Raw genomic sequence first — 22,586 nt, forward strand, 5'->3', positions numbered from 1 at the left:
CATGCATAAAGAACAAGGAGGACTTAAAAACCCCATAAACTCCATTTTCGGGAAAACCAGAAAATAGATACAGCCCACAGACTTCAAAGGACGTGTACGGACTGACAACCGGGCAGGAGGGAGCAGAACCGTGCGGGATGGGGAATGGAGGAATGCGGGAAGGCCGCTGGCAGCCGAGGAGCACACCGGGTAACCTGCAGGTCCCAGGATGAGGGGTTCACCCCGAAACCCGGCGGCCGCACCTGCCGGCTCCTCATCTGGTCCAGAGATGCAGGGGAGGCCGGGCTGTAAAAAACGGAGCTGTGTTTATAGCCTAACCCTGGCAGGGGAGAAGGAAAACCCACCCAGGTTGACGAATTAATTCTGCCATCCCTCAAGGACTTAGGGCTGAGTGTGTTCCCAAATTCTCCCTCTCCTTTTCCATGTTAATGGAGTTTTCAGCCAGGCACAGGGCCGCCAACCTGGAGACTACATCTCCCAGCCTCCCTTTCAGCTTCGTGTGGCCATGTGACTACTAGAGGCCAATTAGAGGGTTGCGAGCGGAAGGGTAGCTCCCAGCCTCCCCCCAGCACATGTGGTCATGTGACTATTAGGGGCCAATGGGAGGTAAGCAGAAGGACTCTCCCAGCCTCCTTTTCAGCCCCTTGTAGTCATGTGACTATTAGGGGCCAATGGGGTGTGAGAAGAGAAGTGAGCAGCGTCAGGCGTAAGCGCGGGCGGCTTGTTTCAGACGTCTGCCGTTTTCCGTTCTGTTCGGAGGCTGGGAAGCAGATGCGGGAGCAATGCCGCTTCCACTGTGTTCCGTGTGGACAGGAGTCTAGGGGGTGAGAGAGCGCAGGAGGGAAGGGACCTGGGTCTCGGGTGACTTCGTGTGGTGTGGAGCCCCACCCACCCCACGGCCAGGACGCAGGACCGTGGGGCTGTCGCATGGGTTATGTGTCCTTAACCCATAGGCTCTGTTTTGTGCCCTTATGTAAATTGGCACCTAGAAGCGGGATGTGGCCAACACAGAAAGCTGTAGTGAGTTAGTGGCCTGGGAAGGGCTCCGAGGGCGTCTTTGCCCCAACCCTCTGGGTGTAAATCAGCCTCTCTGGGGGCCAGGGAAGCCCGGCGTCCCAGGACTGCGCCCCTCCTCCTCCCGCAGCATTCGGCGAATCTCTCCGGAATTCTCTCCCTCTGCAGTTAACTCCCCAAGTTGGTCCTCATCCAGGATCCCGTTTCAGGAGCGTGTGCCCAAAAAGCTGCACCTGTGCAGAAATACAAAAATGTGTCGCCAACAACCCTACGGTGAGCATATGGCACGTGTCACCCCCTCTCCTCTTTTCCTTCTATTTCAGAGCTCAGCCACGGCCTGTCAGGGGCCTAGGCTTTCTGCGAGGCCTGCGCTCTCTGAACGGGACCGAGTGTAGCTCACGGTGGAAACGCAGCAAGGGCTCCTGACAAGTGTTGTCGCTCCTCTCGCCAGTGAGGCTGTGGACCACTGCAGGTACAGTCTAGAGGTTTCGGGAATCTTCCACGGAGTCGTGCACGTGCTTTGCCCACGCGGGGCAGCCAAATGTTTGTTCGCTGACTTTAAAAATCTCCACCTCGCTCGACTGAAGGTGGTTTCTATCTGGAGGTGCGCTCAGTTCTCAGAACAGATGCCGGTGAGCTCACCTAGGTTACCAGCCCACGCTCTCCCAGATGACGTTTAGACAAGAAACTTCTTTTCATCCCCAAACGAAAACTCACCTAAAAGCGTCAGTGTCTAAGGAGACACGAGAGGGCCTGCCTGTGGTGCTTGGGAAAGGTGGTTCTGAACCCACCCGACCCCCTTTCCTCCTTTCTCAGCTGGTCTCAGGGATCGGAACCATCCTCATTCAAATGAAAACGGCAGAGGTCACAGCTTCTCTGCGATCTGCCATGGCCACTGCATCCTGTCACACTGGGCAGAAACCCTAGGCTAACTGCTCACACACACGGTGGCCTGAATGATGCTTACAAGCATCTTGATAAGAGAAAGAAGCTGGACACGATAAAAGGATGTACTGTTTTATTCCATGGACGTGGAGTTCTAGAACACGCAAATCTGTAGTGACAGAAAGCAAATCAGTAGTTGTTTCCAGGGATTGACCAGGGAGGGGGCACGAGAGAATGAGCCAGGGGATAGAAAAGTCTAGATCTTGATAGAGGTCTGGCTTTCACAGGTGTGTGTACTTGTCAGCACCCATCAAATCATATCACTTCAGACTAGTGCGTTTTACCTAAAAAAAAAAAAAAAAAAAAGAAAGAAACCCAGTGGGTGAGGTGGGGCGAGTAAGTGGCCTGTGGTAGGCAAGCGGAGACAGGTGGGGGCTGTGCTGAGAGCTAGACTGGTCAGACAGCCCGGAGCTGACCGCCGAGCCCTGAGCAGGTGACCGGACTGTTTGGCCACTAGATAGGATGCGCTGAAAGTTGACGTGACCCAAATTGCATTTTAGGAAGGTAGGATTATTTTGTTACTGTCTCAAGTGGGCACACCCCAGCTTCTTGCTGTGACCATTGCTGTTAACTGTGGCCGTCGTGCCCATTGGGCCCCTTCTGTGTTTGGGGACTCGGAAATCTGCCCCTAGACCTCCCGCCAGATCCTTCTAGATCCTTGCCTTATTGTACCCACCAAACCTAAACCATTATGTCGAGAGCTTTGCACAATCCCCATAGAGTCTCCCCACGGAAAGACCCTCCCTAAACCACTGAAGACACATGGGGGGGGCTGAATGGGGGCTCCAAAGATATGTCCACATCCTAATTTCTCAAATCTGTGACTGTGACCTTATTTAGAAAAAAAAAAGGTGGGTTGGGGGGAGGGGTCTTTGTTGATGTAACTGAGGGACTTTGTGACGAGAGCAGCCTGAATTATCTCAACGGGCCCTAAATCCAATGACAAGCACCCTTATGAAAGATACACAGACGGAGAGGAAGCAGCGTAACCATAGAAGGGGAGTTCGGTGTGGTACCGGAAGCCCAGAAATACCGATCACCCCAAAGCTGGAAGAGGCCAGGAACAGAGTCTCCCCTGGAGCCCCCTGTGGGATTTGGGACTAGTGCCCTGAACTGCGAGAGAAGAAATCTCTGTTGTTTTAGACCGCCTGGTTCACGGGAGTTCGTACAGGGATCCGACACCGTGATTAATAGTCGTCTCATGGTTGACGTGCCAGAAACCGAGCTCTGGGTTCCTCCCCGGGCCACTGTACTCAGGACCTTGCCCGAGTCGGTTGCATCCTTCCTGCCAGCTGCTCAGGCTACAACCTGGGAGACGGTCTTGATTTCTCGCTCTTGCACATTTCACAAACTGTCAAGACATCTTGTAGCCTCCACCTTGAAAGCATGAACCCAGAATGTGAGCTCCCCTCCGTCCCCTCCCCTGCTTCCGTATGATGGGTTATTGCAGGGTCCTCCAACTGCTCTCTCTCTACCCTTTTTTGTTTCTCACTCATCCATTATCATTCATTCCATTCCAGCCTCCTCATTGTTCCTCTAATACCCCAGTGCCTTTGCACAGACTGCTTCATCTCCCTAGAGCACCCTTCCCCTGACAGCTGTATGGCTCGGCATCTCTCCACCTTCAGATGTTTGCTTGAAGGTCACTTTCTCAATAAGTTCTCTCTTGTCCATTCATTTAAAATACCATCACCTCCCCCAGAATTCCCGATCTTTCTTATCCTGCTCTGTTTTTACTCCACAGCCCTTAATGCCTTGTGTCATGCTGTGCCCTTTATTTATGTACTATGTGTGTTTACTGTCCATGTCTCCCCGCCAGAGTGTAAACTCTAGGCCAGCAGGCATTTTTACTTCCTTTATTCCCTGATATATCACCCAGAAAAGTGCCAGACTCAGAGTAGGCGCTCAATAAATATTTGTTGAATAAATAAGTGAAATAAAGAAAGTGGCGGTTATTTCTTTCATAATAGAGTGCATTTGTTGAGATCACAAAGGAAATGAAATTGTGTGGTCATCAAAACGTATTGTCTGCAGCATAGCATTTTGAAATACGAAGATACTCCGCTTTACGAAAATGGCTGTCATTTTTTTCATCTTATCAGCTGCATTTAGAAGCCTCGCCACTTTGTAATGCAGTCGATGGCTCACCGCTGGGAACGGTGGCATTTTTCTCCCTAGTCTGGACCGAGATAATAATTGTCACAGGGCACGCCTAGGACATCCGTAACACTCAGATAGGCTAGGTGACACTGTGCAACAAACTGCCCCTGGGTTTCAGTGCCTTGGAACAGAAATGGTCTGTGTCTTGCCCACTTGAAGTCCTGGCGGAACTGAGTGATGTCTCTGCAGCTGCTCTCCGTGCGGGGGCTCATTTTTGTTTCTTGGGAGTAAACGCACTCCCAGGACCACTTGGGCAGGAGGGAGGGGAGAGGGAGGGGAGTGCCAGACCCTCTTCCACAGGCATTTAAATGCTTCTACCTACGACTAACACGTTTCCCTTCTGCTTCGTGCCATTGGCCAGAGCCAGTCACATGACCTCAAAGGCACATGGGCCGGAAAAGAGGGGGAACCAGAAATCCTGACAAGCGCCATCGTGGATACCCCCACAAGTGAAGCGAAAAGCAATAGATCTTTTGTAGATTTGGGGGCCCCGTGTTCGTGTCTTTTGTCAGTTTTTGCAATAAACTGGTGGGTTTTTTTTTTTTCTTGTTAATTTGAAGAAAGTCTTCGGTGCTTTGCCTCTGATCGAAGTTGCCAACACAGTGTTGCAATTTGTCTTTTGACTTGGTATTTTTATGGTGGTTTATGCTGTGCAGAGCTGAGCACTTTCAGAACCTTTTTATTGCAAAATAAAATTTCTGTACAGGAAAGCACATAAGAGAGATGTCTAGCTTAATGAGTGGTCTTAAGGCAGACACCCTTGTAAACTACGCCTGGGACGGGAACAGCCTCAGAAACCATCGCCATCTTTCCCGTCGCAACTTCCCCCTCTCTGCACAAAGTGACCACTCTCCTGAGCTATGTGGCCATCGCCTCTTGTCATTCCTGAACAGGTCACCCAGTGCATATCCCTAGGACACTACAGTTCAGTCTCGCCCACTTTAAAAAATCGTGCTATGTCTCTTAAGTTGCGTTCAATTTCGCCATTTCCCTTACATCCGTTTTTTTCTTGCAATTTACCTGTGGAAAGTTCTGGGGTATCTGGGGCATCTGGGGCTGATTGCAACCCCACAGCACAGTTCAGCGTGACCCTCGCTTAATTGGCAACTGAATCCAAAGGCTTGATGCGGCCCATGTATCATCCTTTTGGTGAGACTCTAGGTGGTGTCTCTTGTGTCCTTGCATAGGCTAGAACCCCCCCCCCCGCCCCGTGCAACATTAAATAATAATAAAGCATCGTCTTCATGTTGCTGATTCTAGTGAAAACACCTGTAGGGGATTGCCATTAGGAATGACGCTGGGTTTTGAGCTAGGATAAATGTTTTATTATGTATCCATGGTGGATAAGCTAGTATGAATCTACCCCTGTTTCTCTGAGTACTTTTTTTTTTAATTGGAACGGATATTGAAATTTTTCAGATGCCCCCTTAGCATAAAATGAAGATGATCTTTCCATTTCCCTTGAATTATATTATTTCATTAGATTTCCTCAAATTGAATTGTTCCTATACTCCTCACGTAACATACTTGGTCATGATGGATTCGAAAATGTTACTGGGTTAGTTCATTCCAATACATTTTCATTGAAGTATAATTAACATTACTCAGCCATAAAAAAAGAATGAAATCTTGCCATTAATATATTTTATTTAGAGTTTTTACATCTGCATTCGTGAGTGTTTTTTTATTGTTGCCATCACTGTGTCTGCTCCCACCGCAATCTGGTGGGTATTAATGTCAAGGTTACGTTCTTTTCATAAAAAGAATTTGAAACATCTCCTCCTTTTTCTGGGCACACACTGCGTGGCTGGAGTAGATCCTCTGGTAATTGCCCCAAGAAGCCCTCGTAGAATGGTGTTTTCTTAGTCTTTAATGTCAGAGGTATTTTGTGGGTAGCCTTTACACTCTATGTAGAGTTTGGATGGATGTAAAATTGTGGCTCACAACCTCTTTCCATGAGAATGTTGTAAGGATTTCTCTGCTTGCTTGCTTGCTTGCTTTTTTTCTTTCTTTATTTCTTTCTTTCTTTTTTTTTGCTTTAAATGTTGCTATAAAAACATCTGAGACCTGCTTGGGTTTTTCTTCAGCTTGTCTCCCTTTTCTTGCATGGCTGCCCAAAGGAAGTTTTTCTTTATCCTTGAAGCGTAGCGACCAGCTAGTTCCAGCGTTATCCGCTCCGCGTACCCTGACGTGCTCCTTCACTCCGCAGGCTCAAGGCTTCTTTTCTTTCAAAGACGTTTTCTTGAACCATGTCTTCAAATATTTCTTCTCTCCCTTTCTGGTTTCCTCCTTCCGGGACTTCAGTTACAACATGCGTGGTTTCTTCTCCCACAGCTTCTGTGTCTTCCGCTCTGCACTCCATTTTAAAACTGTGTCTCTTTTCGGTTTTTTTTTTCTTTTCCTTTCTCTCCTCTAATGAGAGGCAGGCTACTGCTTTGTTGTTTTGTATGAGTTTTGGCCTCAGTGGCATCCCTTTTGCTCCCTCCGACTCTCTCTGCATTCCTGAGATGGTTTTCTTTCTTTCTCTCTCTCTCTTTCTCTTTCTTTCTTTCTTTCTTTCTTTCTTTCTTTCTTTCTTTCTTTCTTTCTTTCTTTCTTCTTTTTCCTGAGTTCTGTCAACTTTTGTTTTATCCCCCTTCTCTCTCACCTGATATTTTGGCCATTGTATCTGTGGTCTCCTTTATTTGAGATCATTTCCTTAAGGTTTTAAAAATTCACGGTGAGATGGTTGTTTGCCGTTTTCCTCTCGATGCTGTGGAGCCCTAGGCAGGATAGTGTCGCCCCCAAGGACAATATCCACGTGCTAGGTCATGGACCCTGTGAATGCACTGTGTTATGTAGCGAAGGGGAATAAATGTTGCAAATGGAATTAAGGTTGCTAATCGGATTACCTCAATATAGGGATATTTCCCTGGATTATCTGGGTAGGTGTAATGTAATCACAAGCACCCTGGAGTGTGGAAGGGGAGGGTCAGAGTGGTGAAATAGAACCAAAACTCAACTGGCCGTTGCTGGCTTTGCAGCTGGAGGAAGAGGCCGTGGGCCCAGAAATGCAGGCGCCTCCAGAAGCTGGAAAAGACAAGAAAACAGTCAGCCCCCGGGCCTCCAGAAGGAACACAGCCCAGCGACTCCAGTCTCAGCAGACGTCCAAAACTGTAAGATAATAAATTTGTGTTGTTTAAAGCCACTAATCTAGTGGCAATTTTTGTGGCAATAGGAAACTAATACACGTTGCAAAATATCTGAGTATTCTTTATAAATATTTGCTGCTGTTTTTTTTTTCTTTTAGTACATCGTGTAGATATATGTGTATATGTATTCATAGAGAGAGACATATGTAGGCGTAAATGTAGTAACATAAGTAAGAAGACATATTCGTATGTTTCTCTCTACGTATTACTTACTACTGCATGAATCAGGGCAGGGAGGACCCGGTTGTAGCCTTCATGATGCCAGCTCTTGCTTGTGAGTTACAACCAGAACAGACAGCTTCCTGTATGGCCTGTCTTCGTGATTCTTGACATCTCTAAACCCACGTGGTTCCAGTGGGGGCATTTGTCAATCCTTCCCCCCCCTCCCCCCATAATGGAACAACAAATGAAAGCTGTGCCCGTCAGGATGTGTCTCTGGCCCTACAGAACTGTGTTTTTGCTGATGTTTTCTGAGCTTTGTGGCATCTGGACTGTCACCCCTTAGATCTGGCCTCAGCGTGTCTCCGTTTCCCTGCACCAGCTCTCATCACAACGCAGATGCTCTCGGGAGCATCTCCCTTTCTCTTCTTTACTTTCATTGCCGAAAACAAAGTTTGCTTCTTTTATTAGTCTTTTCTTTTTCTTTTTCTTTTTTTTTTTTTTTTTTTTGGAGCATAGAGGAAATGGGAGTTTCACAGATATGTTCATAAGGGAATTCTAATCTAAATTTTTAACAAGTGTCCCAGTTGACCAAAAGAAATCTTTGGGCCACGCTTCTGGAAACATCTAAAAATTTTTCACCGTTGAATGGAGAGACTCGACCCCAAGGCAGAGACAAGCTCGCGGGTCCACCCAGGCAAGCACCCTACTTCATGCTTGGCAAATACTAATGGCTCCACAAGCATTATGAGCAGAACAAATGGGGTTTTTTTCCCTAGGTCTTCTGCTAAGGAAAACCCTAAAGGCAAAATATTTTTTGTTTATGAAATCAAAAACCAGCAAAGATGTCAAGTATAGGATAGTTTAGCCCCAGCCCCTCGCCAGATGATGCGCCATCAGGGACCCTTGGTGAGAAAAGACCCAAGGAAGAGCCACAGGTTCCGTTTGCCTAAAAATACCTCTTATCCAACCTGCGCAGCTTGAACACTTTCCCCAGGCAGTGGATAGAAAAATAAGGGGAGAGGGATTGTCTCCAGAGGTGTGTGAAGATGCCCGGAGAGGAGAGGACCGTACCCGGCCCTGCCATCGGATGAGAAACGGGCTTTGTTTACAGGAGCACGGGCCACCCGCTGATGAAAATGTCTTTGATTAATTCTTTAAACATTTACTCCCCATCTGTGTCATACCCCGTGACTGCGTTGTCAGATTTGCTGACATTGTGGGGGCTGCTCTCCAAATTTATTTAGGTGATAAGTAAACATGTCAGGCTGATTCTATGAGTCATGGTGGGCTTTCTCTCCTTTTGATCCAAATATCACTTAAAGAATATCTAATTCTGGCATTACTCCTCGGGACAGGGTTGTATGTGCTTGTGTCCTCTCTGACCTTGTCCGTTGTTACTCACGTAGATGGGCTGAATTGTGCCCTGCCCCAAGTTCACATGTTGAAGTCCTAACCCGCAAGGCCTGCATCGGGAGACAGCGTCTCCTACTCAAGAGGTAATTAGGTTACAATTAGGTTATTAGTGTGGGTCCTCCTCCAGGAGGACTGAAGTTCTTACGAGAAGAGATCAGGACACAGACACACACACAGGGACGACCGCGTGAGGACACGGGGAGGCAGTGGCTGTCTCCGTGCCAAGGAGAGAGGCCTCAGGGGAGACCAGACCTGTTGACACCTTGGTGTTGCACTTTACGACCCCAGAGGTGTGAGAAAACCAGTCTGTAGTTTAAGTCGCCCAGCCTGTGGTGCCTTGTTAGGCGGCCCGCTCAGACCGATAACGGGCTGCTGGTTGGACAGGAGGCTGGGCCCCGTCAGAGAAGATCTTCGCTAAGTGTTGTGCGACTTTATCCTTGGAAAATCTGTTGCCCTGACATCAGTCCCCCATTCTCATGCTTCTCTGCGACCTTCTTATAACAGGCTCTCGGGAAACAATAAAGATCTTGAAACCTAAGACTGACGTGAGTGAATGAGTCTGCCAAGTTCACGTCAAGATCCCGGCAGAGGCCTGCCTTTCACAGGGAAATGAAGGGGACTCCGGGGTTCCAGCTCGGGTTTCTGTGCAAGTCTCCACTTAACCACACACCCTTCCCTCCCCCACCACCGGGAGCCTGCAGACGACAAGGTTAGCTCGGTTGTGGGCTGGTTGGCCTAAAACGGTCAATGACCGTGTCTCCTCCAAACTTCCTTCCAACTCAAAAGATGGGCAATAGTGAGAAATTTATTCTCGGCTAACAAGGACGAGAGCGATTGTGATGATTTTTGCACGCATTTGGAGAGTATTGATACAGCCTCCCAGGTGTGTGAAAGCCAATCAGCGTTTCCATTAACGTTAGTAAACGTGTTTAGCGTGTACTGAGCACATCTTCGCCAGCCGGGCGAGGTGCTTGGTGCTGCAGAAGTAAGGGGGGGCGGGGCGTGACTCCACTGGACCTTAGGATCTCGTGAGAGAACCAGGAGCCAGTGAAGCCAGAACAGAGACGCTTCACAGACCGCGACAGGAGCAACACAGGAAAAGACGCAGGACCGCAAGGGCGTGGGGCAGCAGGGCCAGGTGAGCAGGGACCCAGGACCGGGCAGCGCCCGAGAAGCAGCGTAAGCGGGCCAGACTCAGCCTGGCCGCGGCTGCAGAGACCCCCAGCCTGTTAGCAGAAGCAACCGGGGCCTTCCAGTGTTTCCTTTTTTTTTAATTTTTTTAAACTTTTTTTCATTTTTGAGAGAGACAGAGCGTGAGCAGGGGAGGGGCAGAGAGAGAGGGAGACACAGAATGGGAAGCAGGCTCCGGGCTCCCATCTATCAGCACAGAGCCCGACGTGGGGCTCAAACTCCCCAAGTGTGAGATCATGACCTGAGCTGAAGTTGGATGCTTAACTGACTGAGCCACCCAGGTGCCCCTTTTGTGCCACACCATGTGAGATGTAAACCATAGGGAGACTGTGGAGGAGGGGCTCTAGGGCCCAGGGGAGGGCCGGGCCCTAACTTGGGGTAACACCTTCTCCCCCCGCCCCCCCCCCCCGCCATAGCAGGTGGAAGGAAGGGAGACCTATAGACACAGACTGGGAAGTCAAGAGGCGTTTCAAGCTGGTGACCTCCCTTTTCTCCATGGGGAAGGACACAGAGTCATCTTCTTAAAATGAGGGCAGGAGTAGTTGGGACGTGGACATGGGTTTGAAAAGAGCTGAAGTTCTCACGGGATAGCGGACAACGTTGCACATGACTGGAACCTAACGGACGTGCCAGAGTCCGGACGGCCTTCCCCTCACGCTAGAGGCCCGCCTGCAGGTAAACCTCGTCTCCTGCCATCTCAAACGGGTGCTCTGTGTGCCCTTGGAGGTACCTTCAGGCTCTCCCCTGCCGGCCCTCTCCCCCCAGCAAGACTGAGGACCTCCCTCAGGAGTTTTCCTCCTCTTCCAAGCTTCCCAGGGAGTTCGGAATTTCCTTCTTTGTGTTTCCCCTAAACGAGAAACATCCTTTTGGCACTCAGTCTATCACATAATTGTTTTCGTGACTGTTTGTACTTGCCGAGGCCTTGAGGACCAGGTCAATGCCTCCTCCATGTTTTTCAACGAAGCGTTTGGCAAAGTTGAGTTACTACCTTGGTGTTTTGCCAGGAGTCCAAGTATTTGCCTTCTGTCAATTAACAGAGTGAAAATTTCCACATCCCCGACAGCAGACATGAATCCGTAAAGGGTTCGCTCTTGGCTCTGGTGTTATGGAAGAGTTGCTTAGCCTGTTTTCTTCCCTAGTTCTCAGAATCAGTGGTGCCTACTTTTAAAAAAAAAATCACTTTTCCCAATGACTGATGATGACGTTCACTCCCACCCCCTGGCAGTCACCAGCCAGCGTTCTACCTCTACAGATCCGCCTACTCTGAACGTTCCACATAAACGGAATCCCACGGTATATGGCCTTTAGTGTCTGCCTCCTTTCACTCAGCATCATGTTTTCAAGGTTAATCTAGGTTGTAGCAGGTGTCAGGAGTTCTTTCTTTCTGTGGCTGAATAAGAGCCATTGGATGGATTCCATTTTGTTGATTCATTCATCCACTGGTGGACACTTGGGTTGTTTCCTCCAAGATCTCGGCTGTTGTGAATGATGCTGCTGTGAACACGCACTTATGATGCCCTCTGCACAAATGCTGGTCTGCGTTGTCTCCCCTGATGCCTCCCCCTAGTCTCTCTCCCCAGAGCCCCCCCCACCTCAGCTTCTTCGATGTCTGCACTGCTCTGAAAGGCAGACTCTCAACTCCTTCTCCTTCTCCAACTCATCCTCCCCGTCCTTCTCCTTCCAGGCTCCCAGCGTAGTTGCCACCCAGCCCTCACCAATCCCTAAGGAAAAGGAGATGAGGGTCATAGTGGCCCTGCCACTCCCAGTGTTTCTACATCTTTTTTTTACGTATTCCTATTTGCGTACAGAAACGTGCACCTAAAGAAAATGCGGTGTTTGTGTGCATGACAGAGAGCAGCATGGGTGAAATTATTCAGTACCTTTCATTTGGTAACTTTGCTTTTTATTTCTTAATGCTGTGTCTCGATGTTCTGTCGAACTCCATGTCAGTACAGACAGATGTACCTAATTATTTTTAGCTGCTGCGAAATAGTCCGTAGCACCAGTCACAATGACTTAATTAGCTACTTATCTGTGGGTGGACACGTAGGCTTTCCATTTTTCCCTATAGCAAGTAATTTTGCAGTGAATGTTGCTTCAGTGCTTCCTTATCTAAAAGTGTCGCTATTTCTGCTGGTTGATACTGGAAAGAAGTCTCTGTCATTGGATATGTGCATTTTTTATTTCAATCGAAACTACCAATGCCCTCCCCCTAAATACTTGTTCTAACATTCCTGCCAGGAACAACCTGTTCCCTGTCCTTTTGCCAACATTCTACATCATCCAGCTCGATGTGGTTGCAAACCTAGTGGGGGAAATAGTATTTAATTCCTGTTTTGGTTTGCATGTCCCTGATTACCAACCACATAATTGTTTTGAGATTGGATGAGAGCAGTGGTTCTCAACCAGAGGCGATCCTGCCTGCGCCGCCCCCCCACCCCGAGGAACAATTTGCCAATGTCTGGGGACATTTTTTGGTTGTCCCCCTGGACCAGGGATGCTTCTACTGCACATTCTGTGGTGCAGCGCACGGCCGCACAAACGAGGTCAACGTTGCCCAAGCTAAGACGCCCACACAGATGAGGTGTTTTATAAAACTCATCATTGCCGCGGTACCATGGCAGTGAGACATCGCCCTAAAACAGTTCATGTGCTTTCTGTAGAAAATGATGATAATGAAACACTTCCCAGCAGAACCTCCTCACCTCCGCAAGTCTGGAGTTTTGCCCTCTCGAGGGAGGTACACAGGCAGGCTGGCGGGCAGGACGCCCCAGTGCCAGTAATGAACAATAGGACAGCGTCGGCATTGCTCTCCTCTCCAGCTTCAAGTGATGGGAACCAGATCAGTAGGCTTTGCGTCCTTCACTGGTTCGATCCCTTGTGTCGCTCCCGTCCCTCTCCCACCCTCGGTGCCGCCGGCCGATCTCCCCATCTGAACAGCTCCAAACATCCCTTCCCTTAATGCACCTTCCTTTACTTCGTGGGCAGGTGTTTGAAAATGCCGACTGAATTATTCAGCATTTTCTGCTACATAATGAAAATTTATTCCCTTCAACTTTCCAAAATCATTTTAGGAGTAAGAATTAACTTTTTAGGAAATAAATATTTATGCATATTATTCCTGACCTCTGCCTCGCTGCAAATTGTGATGGAAAATTCAGCACCAACATGACAAAAGCGAACCTGAAAAACAAATTTCACTGTATAAAAAATCCCTCAGGTTAACATCAGTGGGCCAGAAGCAGGAAAGGGCCCATCTCCCTCGGTTTTCTTTAATAGAATTCCACAAATAATCCAAAGAACAAACATTAAGAAAAGAACAATAAAGAGCCAAAATATTTGCTCTTTTGTAAGCTTCGTTAATAATGCCATGCATACGCCAAAACTCGTCTTACCACGATGAGCTAATAAGGAAGATGGTCTTCAAAAATTTCATATGGTTTCAGCCCTTTGTTCCCTGTTGATGCAGGAGGGAATGTTCACAGAGAAATAGGGCTGAACGTAGGGTGACCCAGATGGCGCTGTGTGGTGTGGCTTCACGATGCGGCTGGACAACCCCAGCCAAGGGGCTCTTGTCAGCTTATGACACTGAGCCCTGGGGTGCTGACCCTCAGGCTGATTTGAGGCAGTCGTTGCTGCTTTAGAAACGGATGGGGTGGGGAGGCACCTGTGTGGCTCAGTCCATCGAGTGTATGACTTCGGCTCAGGTCATGATCTCGCGGTCCGTGGGTCCGAGCCCCGCGTCAGGCTCTGTGCTGACAGCTGGGAGCCTGGAGCCTGCTTCGGATTCTGTATCTCCCTCTCTCTCTGCCACTGCCCCACTCACATTCTGTCTCTCTCTCCCTGAAAAATAAATAAACCTTAAAATTTTAATTAAATAAATTTAAAAACGGGAAATGGATGGAGTGGTGCTGGGGACAGGTGAGAAGAAGCTTAGTCTCGCATGTGGGTAAATTAGCAGTTGCTAGATTCTATACAACCATGAGGAATCTTCCTGGATGTCCTGAACATTCCATATTTGTGGACGCAACACATATTTAAGTGCGCTGGGGTAGACTGAATCGCTGGCGTGAACTCTTTGCTCTCTTGTAGTTAGATCGTATATCCACGTCCCTGCCGTGGCTTCATGGCAGGCAGAGGATTTCCCCACGACTGGACACAGGGCTTGGCCATACATCACGTTTTGGCCAGCGGGGTGAGATCCAAAGGGTCAAAATACGCTCATCCAGTTGGGCTCGCCCCCTTGCACGTAGGCCGTCCCCGCGTGAAGAACGCGCCTCAGGTGCCCCTGAACGAGATCCTAGAAGAGTAAGAGACACACAGAGCAGACCTGGGCTGAGCTCACATTGGAGCCAAGCAGCGCCAACCCCGGCCTCGAGCAAATCCCAGCCGACGAGTGAGCCGGAAATAAACGCAGACTTGTGCCCCATGCACAAAACACTTAGGTGCCGTTACAGATGTATGAGCCGGGGCCACAGAGACCCAGAGACATGGTGGAGGGCTGCGCTCCCCCAGGAGACCGGAGAACCTTCCCAAGACGACAGCTGAGACTGAGAGTCCACAGGCGGCTCAGGGAAGGGAAAGGCTTACGCGGAAAGGAAATGTGTGCAGTGTCCGTGGATCTGGCTGGAGCGTGGAACGCTAGGGGAAGGAATACTAGGGATGGAGTTACAACGGGGGGCTTGCACCACCCTGCACGCCGTTATGACGCGAGTGTAACATCGACCGCCCCAAAATCGCTGCAGGAAAACCTGCCATGAAAACCTGAAAATGATTCAAGAGGGACTTTGAAGTAGTGGAAGAAAAACTTGACCTGAAATCCGTACAACAATAAATGAAATCACAACCTTGGAAAACGCCGGAACCTCCAGATGAGACCTGCTCGTTAGGCGCTGCCTGCCGTAGACAGACCAAAGGTCTCGGAAACAGACAATATCATCCAGACGGACAGGCTCTGCAAGCCCACAAAGGACTGGAAAGAAAAAAGAAGAAAACAGAAGGATAAAAATCTTATTAGTGGGCCGAGATCTCGCAGGCAGAAAAAAAAAAAAAAAAAACCCACCGAAGCGTCATTTGACCAAAATGTAAGCTTCCACACTCAGGGCAAGATGTCCCCTGCTCACGCTGTCTCGTGCACGGCAGTAACAGCTCCTGGAGAGTTGGCAGGTCAAGTGGCAGGCCTGAGAGTCAAGGGCTTTCCAGCCTATTCTGAATCACGGGAACCACCTTGGGAATTTTAGCCATCTCACAAATTTTCTTCTCAGTGTATCTGTTAGGGTTCAGCCAGCCGAGCAGAGCCACCCCAAGTGTGACAGGATGGGGGGTGCATGACAGGCGTCGGACACTTACAGACATGTGGGGTAGGCTGGAGAGATGAACACTTAGAGGGCGGAACTGGGAGATCCCGGAGAAGTCACTCAGCGTCCCCCTGAAGCACAGGGCGAGTGGCTCCTGGGGGGACGTCAGCAAGCCCAGTACGAGCCACAACCCCAGTGGGCTGCGCCCGGGAAGGCTGGGGACAGGACCACGAATCCTGTGTGGCTGCCATCCCTCCGGACAGGCAGCCGAGGGTGTGCAGGTGGTGAGTGTGGAGGGCCCGTAACGTGGAGCCCCGGGCAGGGCGGAGGCAAGGAGGGCAGGGGGACCCCGGGGCCCCTCGGCTCTGTCCAGCCCCCTCCGACCTGACCTGCTGTTCCTCTGGGAACAGCGGCTGTCACTGCCTCCTCATCTGGTCTCCACCACCAAGTCTAGCCAGAAGCGTGAGGGGCTGGGGTCCCCAGGAAGGGCAGTCCTCGGCCCCAGCCGAGATGAGCAGATAATTCTGCACACACCGTGTATGACGAAGAAGGAATTGTAAGACGAAATACTTCATTTTAGGCACTGTGATTTCACAAGTCTACCTAAACACAAGTTATTTTGCAACCATATTTATTTCATGAAATCTAGAGAAACGGGTATTTTCCAATAAACTCTGTACAAAAGGCTTGATTTGTTTGCAAAAAATTACTAAAAGTAAACGAGTATGGAAATATAAATTGAAATTCAACTGTTCATTACATCCTAAAAATGGACATAAATTGGCTTGATGTTTGAAATTCCTGAATCTTTACTTTCAAAACAAATGACTGTGGTTTTTTTTTAATGTTTATTTATTTTTGAGAGCGAGAGAGGGAGACAGAGAGAAACAGAGCATGAGTGGGGGGAGGGGCAGAGAGAGAGGGAGACACAGAATCCAAAGCAGGCTCCAGGCACCCAGCTGTCAGCACAGAGCCCTATGTGGGGCTCGAGCCCACGAGCCATGAGATCATGACCTGAGCCGAAGTCCGATGCTTAACTGACCGAGGCACCCAGGTGCCCCTCAAATGATTGTTTTTAAATCAGTGTTGTGTTTTACTTTTAAGTGAAAAGATTAGAGAGAGAGTTTCAGGCCGCCAGGGGTTTGTCACAAGTTGCACATGGCAGGGCAGAGGCCGACGGAATACAGACCGTGTTCCCCACGGACGGCACGCACGTCCAGGGAGCTGACTCCAGGGTTGCACTGTCTTTTCGTAATGCCAGTGGTTAACATACAAAGGAAGCTCATTGTGCCATTTTCTATACAACGTAGCTTGTGGACCTAGTAAAGGGCTGTTGGGCTTCAACCTGAGTCAAATGTAAAGACTCCTTTTTCTTTTCTATTCTATTTAGCTTATATTTAAAATTCGGGGTTCCATATGTGTCTCTCCTTTGAACAGTGTCTGCCTGAAGCAACGGCTAAAGATTAAATGGCTAAAGACAACCATTTCAAATTGTGGGATCGAAAGCCATTTTAAACTTTGCAATGGTCCAACCCACCTCGGTGGCCTGAGTCATTCGTTCCATGAGTGACAGGACAGGTGGAGGAGAGTTGTTGAGATGGCCACGGTCCTCCTCACTCCACTGGCAGGGGGAGGCTCGCTCAATACGTACCCGAGGGGCCGATTTCTATCTTGCCCCGCATGGAGCTGGCATAGTCGGACACCAGAAGGAGCAAGAGATTGTGGGCTCCTGGGGAGGGGAGCCGGGAAGACTGGACATCTGGGGCGGCCAGGAACGACCCAGAACGTCAGGCCACATTGATGGTGAAGGTCTGTCCCAGTCAAAGCCAGTCCATTAAACCTGGGAGAGGGCTGCTGCTTTAAATACACAGACACCAATGCCAAGCTACAAGGAACGTGAAGAACTAGGGAAACGTGACACATTCCAAGGAACAAGATAGATCTCCGCTATCTGACGATGGAAATCCCCAGGCCAGGACACGTGCCCGTCACGAAAGGACACCCAGCGAATGGCAGCCACACGGATGAATAGAGGGTCGTTCCTGAGTCACTGAGGAAGCTTTTGGTGCAGGGGCCGGATGGCTTCTCACCAAACAGCATTACCGGCTCCTGTAACTGAAACCTCCAAGGTCTACCTCTCCCCAGCCCAGGTGCAACAATGTCCTCAGGCCCAGCCCAGCCCCGCCCCATCGCTGAGGTCTGGCTGTCACCATGCTGTCTTTTCTATTGGTTGGGACTGTCTTGGTGAATAACAGGAAATGTGGCCGACTGTGGCTGCACGTCTCAGAAAGAGTCCTTATAAAGGTCACTTCTGGCAAGGGAGGGCCTTGGCCTGTCCGCAACCACAGAAGCTGGATGCCAGCCCTGGAGACACAATCCCCTGGGAGTGAAGGGTGAATGTTGAGAATCAGCAGTGGAAGTGGGGCGAAATTGGGTCACAAGTGGAAGGGAGATTTGTGCTTTATGTAAAACCACAGGAAGAAAGAGAGGAAGGGAAGGGAAGGGGGGAAGGAGGGGAGGAAGGAAGGAAGGAAAAAAGGGGGGAGGGTGAGAAGGAAGGAGGGAGGGAGGGAAGGAAGGAAGGAGGGAAAGCGGGAAGGAAGGAAAGGGAGAGGGAGGGAGAGAGAGAGGGAGGAAGAAAGAAAGAGCAAGGGAGAGGAAGGAAGGAAAGAAAAGAAAAGATGGGTACCGAGGAGGGTACTTTTCAGGATGAGCACCGGGTGTCATGTGAGAAATAAATCACTGAGTTCTACTCCTGAAGCCAAGACTACAGTGTATGTTAACTAACTTCTATTTAAACTTTAAAAAAAGAAGAGAGGAAGGAAGGAAGGGGGACATTAATATATAAAAAACGATTGACCAGGGGCACCTAGGTGGCTCAGTCATTTGAGTGTCCAGCTTCAGCTCAGGTCATGATCTCGCAGTTGGTCGATTCAAGCCCCACGTCGGGCAGTGTGCTGACGGCTCGGAGCCTGGAGCCTGCCTCGGATTCTGTGTGTGTCTCTCTCTGTCCCTCCCCTGTTCCCTCCCCTGTCCCTCTCTGTCTCTCAAAAATAAATACAGGTTAAAAAAAAATACGGAACATATAAAACAACAGCTAATTCGAATGCGTGACCAAAAATCACTCTCTAAAAAAGTAGTAACAGTGACAAGAATGTGGAGCTTAGCTTTGCTGGACCTCAGCTGGGAGCGTGGAAGTGGCGAGACTCGGATTTTCCCTATTCCGAGGAGCGTCTACACCGTGAGCGTTGATGTGCGGGGTGCAAACAGATTTTAGCAAGCAGGCGAATCCCCAAATTCAGAACCTACGCATGAGAGTGGTCGAGCAAACAAGAAATGGAGCAGCGAATGTGCTAGACTCCGAGCGCACGTGTGTGTGTGTGCACGTGTCCACACACACAGATGTGCTCACACGCACACACCTATTTAGCCACCTGCACGTAACAAGAGTGTGGAAACGTACAGACACACGAGGACCCGTAAGATCGGTTTCCTCTTTAGGGAGGAAGTAGGTAGCAGGACACAGGGGCGGAAGGAAGATTTTCCTCACGGATCGTGTTGAATCTTCCGAACTTGGAACCACGCAAATGTATTTTCTATCTAGAAGATTGCTAATTGATCAACTCTGAAAAGGAAAAAAATCTAATTTTAGGATATACAAAGTTTTGTCGTCTCCATGATTTAAAAATAATTATTGTACATCCACACATTTCATTAAAAAAGGTCCTCGCTAAGGCGATGAGAGCTTCTCTGAAACGCGCAGGGGTGCGTGAAGCATGGCGCCGTTTGGTCAAAACGCGGAGTAAGATGTGTGCTTGGGGAATAAAGGGAGAGGCTCTTCGCCGCAGCTGGGCACGTAACGGCCACTTGTCGCTAGGGAGGGCCTCCACCTGGGCCGTAGCCTTGCTGCTGCAGCAGGTGCTGAGGGGGCCAGTGTCACAGGGTCAGTATTTGGGGGGAATCACGAGAGGTACTGCTCACCCCTTGCAGTCACCCTTTAAGTCCCAGCCAGCGATCTGAGGGGTTTCGGGCTAAAAGGGCAGATGTGTCCGTGCAAATCCCTGATGACTGCTGGGAAGGAGTCGAGAGGTGTGTCCATGTGGCCGTGGGATGCGCTGTCCCGGTGGTCGGCACTTGGTACCCAGCGCTCGGTGGTCAGTGCTCCGTACCCAGCACTCAGTGGCCGACGCTCAGTGGTCAGTGCTCAGTACCCAGTGCTCGGTGGTCAGAGCTCAGTGGTCAGTGCTATGTACCCAGCGCTCGGTGGTCAGTGCTCGGTGGTCATAGCTCAGTGGTCAGTGCTCAGTACCCAGTGCTCAGTGGTCAGCACTCAGTGGTCGGCGCTCGGTGGTCAGTGCTCAGTACCCAGTGCTCGGTGGTCAGAGCTCAGTGGTCAGTGCTCCGTACCCAGCGCTCAGTGGTCAGTGCTCAGTGGTCAGTGCTCTGTACCCAGCGCTCGGTGGTCAGTGCTTGGTGGTCATAGCTCAGTGGTCAGTGCTCAGTACCCAGTGCTCAGTGGTCAGCACTCGGTGGTCAGTGCTCAGTACTCAGCACTCAGTGGTCAGCGCTCGGTGGTCAGAGCTCGGCGGTCAGTGCTCAGTACCCAGTGCTCAGTGGTCAGCGCTCGGTGCCCAGCTGCGGCTGCCCGGGGCCCACGGCCAGGCACCCGTCCACGTGGCATCGGTGCGCGGGAAAAGCCCGCGCGCCCCTCGGGTTTGGGGTGTCCCCCGCCTCGGGCTCTGGCCCCTAAACGATGTTCAGCACTTAAAACGAAGTGAATGACCTTTGTGGAGGGAAAACCAAGTGTAACTGCGCTGGGGAACCACAGACCCCAGAGAGCGCTGAGCCGGGCTCTTGGTGAGAAATTCTCCCCGACGGGCCCCGTTTTACCCGCTCGTGTGGGACTCCGAGGTCCCGGCCTGTTGTCTCTGGGGGGGCTGTGGCGCCGTCAGAGTCAATGGTGGCTGCACAGAGACCCCGGGTGCCGGCCTGGGCGGCGGTCCAGCAGACCCCCGCGGTGCGTGCACCCGACACTCGGGGGTCCGCGTCCCCGCTAAGATTGATTCAAAACCGCCCTCGGTGCTCACGGCGCCTCCGTGCTCGCCTGGGAACACGTGCAGTCCCGCCAGCACAGGGGTCCCCGTCGGTCCGCCGGGGCCTCGCCCGGCCTTTCCTGTGCGGCCAGGGGCCGCTGGGGTCCCTCTGTGCGTCCCGGGCTCCTCCTGGGACCCCGGTCGGGTTGGGCGGGGGCCCACCCCATGACCTCACGTGAACCGAACCGCCTCTTTAGAGGCCTGAGTCCCGACAGTCAGATCCTGCCGCGCTGGGGTCACCCCTTCCGGGCACGGACCTGCGGAGGGGCCACCGTCCCGCCCCTCACGGTGGCCCGACACACTCGCTTCAGGCGGAGGCTGGCCGAGGCCACCGCTCTGCCTGCCACGGCTGCTCCCGCGCTGCCGACAAGTGTCCCTTTCACAAGTGTCCCCGTGTAGCGCACGCGCTCCACCTCTGTGTGCTTTCTGTTGGGCGTTTTGCCGTCACAGTGGCCCTCGGGCACGGCGCGGAGGTGCCGGCCGGTGTCCCCAAGCTCAGGTTGCCGCGAGCTGAGCGGCCGAGGCGCGGAGAGCTGAGCGCCGTTCAGCCCGGGGTCGTGGTGCTGTCCGTCCTGAGCTCAGCTCCCGCGTCCTCAGCGTATACTGGCCAAGACGCACCAGCCGGACACAGACGGCACAGAGTCACGTTCTGACCTGACTGACCGACCCAAGTGTGACCAGGCACCGGCCGGAACGTAAACGAGGTCGCTCCGGAATCTGCCAGTTGTGTGTTCAGTCACCTCATAGGACAGAGCTACGAATAAGAGAACCCCCCGAAGCTTGGCTCAGCCCATTCAGTATGAAGGAGCCGCTTGAGCTGCCTTTCGGGTTGTTTAATTCGTTCATTGCCCGCCCACCCCCCACCCTGGTCCCAGATAATTCTCAGCACTCGTAGGCTGAATGTCCAGATGTTTGCACAACCTCCTTTATGGAGTTTACAAAGGTTTTCCTAAAATCACTAGGGTACACGGGGGCCTGGGCGGCTCGGTGGGTTAAAGGTCTGACTTCAGGTCAGGTTATGATCTCGCGGTTTGTGGGTTTGAGCCCCACGTCGGGCTCTGTGCTGACGGCTCAGAGCCTGGAGCCTGCTTCGGATTCTGTGTCTTCCTCTCCCTCTGCCCCTCCCCTGCTTGTACTCTGTCTCTCTCAGAAATAAGATAAACATTAAAAACAAATTTAAAAAATCACTACGGTACAGTTTGTTTCTTTAGAAGAGGGACCACCAAGGAAAGAAAGAATTTAATTACATGTATTTTAGAAACTGTTCCCTGAGTTCTTCTATTCATGCATCAACTCGTCATTCAAATTTGAGCCTTCTATGCTTAGGTATTGTTTCTTACATGTAAAAGAAATAAAAAGCACGTAATGTAATTGAGAGGAAGAAAGGAAGGGAGGGAGGGAGGAGGGAGGATGGAAGGAAGGAAGGGAGGGAGGGGGAAGGGAGAGAGGAAGGAAGGAAGGGAGAGAGGAAGAAAGGGAGGGAGGAAGGAAGGGAGGTGAGGAGGGAGGGAGGGAGGAAGGAAGGAGGGAAGGAAGGAAGGAATGAAGGAAGGAAGGAATGGGAGATGGAGGGACGGGGGAGGGAAGAAGGAAGGAAGGAAGGAAGGAAGGAAGGAAGGAAGGAAGGGGAGATGGAGGGACAGGAGAGGGAGGGAGGAAGGAAGGAAAAGTTAGGAAGGAGGGAAGAAGGAAGAAAGGGAAGACGGAGGGAGGGAGGGAGGAAGGAAGGGAGGTGAGGAGGGAGGGGGGAAGGAAGGGAGGGAGAGAGGGAAGGAGAGAGGGAGGAAGGAAGGAAGTTAGGAAGGAGGGAAGGAAGGGGAGATGGAGAGAGGGAGGGAGGGAGGAAGGAGGGAGGGAGGGAAGGAAGTTAGGAAGGAAGGAAGGAAGGGGAGATGGAGGGATGGGGGAGGAAGGGGGGGAGGGAGGAAAGGAAAGGAGAAAGGAGGGAGAGGAAGGGACTCAATACACAGGAAGTCACCCACGACTAAGCCGCACCATGATTGAAGCACTCTGAATAAGGTGTCTCAGGGGCAGCACACCGTTGCCCCAAGCCCTCCAGGCCAGGCTCCTTGAAAGGAAGAGAACTACCCATCACCCACGACACCTCAGTTGATCAGGAC

At 51.0% G+C, this 22,586-nt stretch overlaps 1 long non-coding RNA gene across 3 annotated transcripts in view; it reads left to right on the forward strand.

Moving 5' to 3' along the window:
- The first annotated feature begins 704 nt into the window (after window positions 1-704).
- Window positions 705-22,586, forward strand: part of LOC122209544 — a 69,623-nt gene continuing 47,741 nt past the window's right edge. For 2 of the 3 annotated variants that reach the window (XR_006197655.1, XR_006197654.1), the window contains exons 1-3: window positions 705-824; window positions 1,338-1,486; window positions 7,143-7,274. This is a non-coding gene — a long non-coding RNA (uncharacterized LOC122209544). Of the gene's footprint in view, window positions 825-1,337; window positions 1,487-7,142; window positions 7,275-8,448; window positions 8,733-22,586 lie in introns of those variants that run through there. The other variant, XR_006197656.1, reaches the window with a different exon arrangement.

Source organism: Panthera leo, chromosome E3, assembly GCF_018350215.1.
Source record: "Panthera leo isolate Ple1 chromosome E3, P.leo_Ple1_pat1.1, whole genome shotgun sequence".
NCBI classification, from domain to species: domain Eukaryota; kingdom Metazoa; phylum Chordata; class Mammalia; order Carnivora; family Felidae; genus Panthera; species Panthera leo.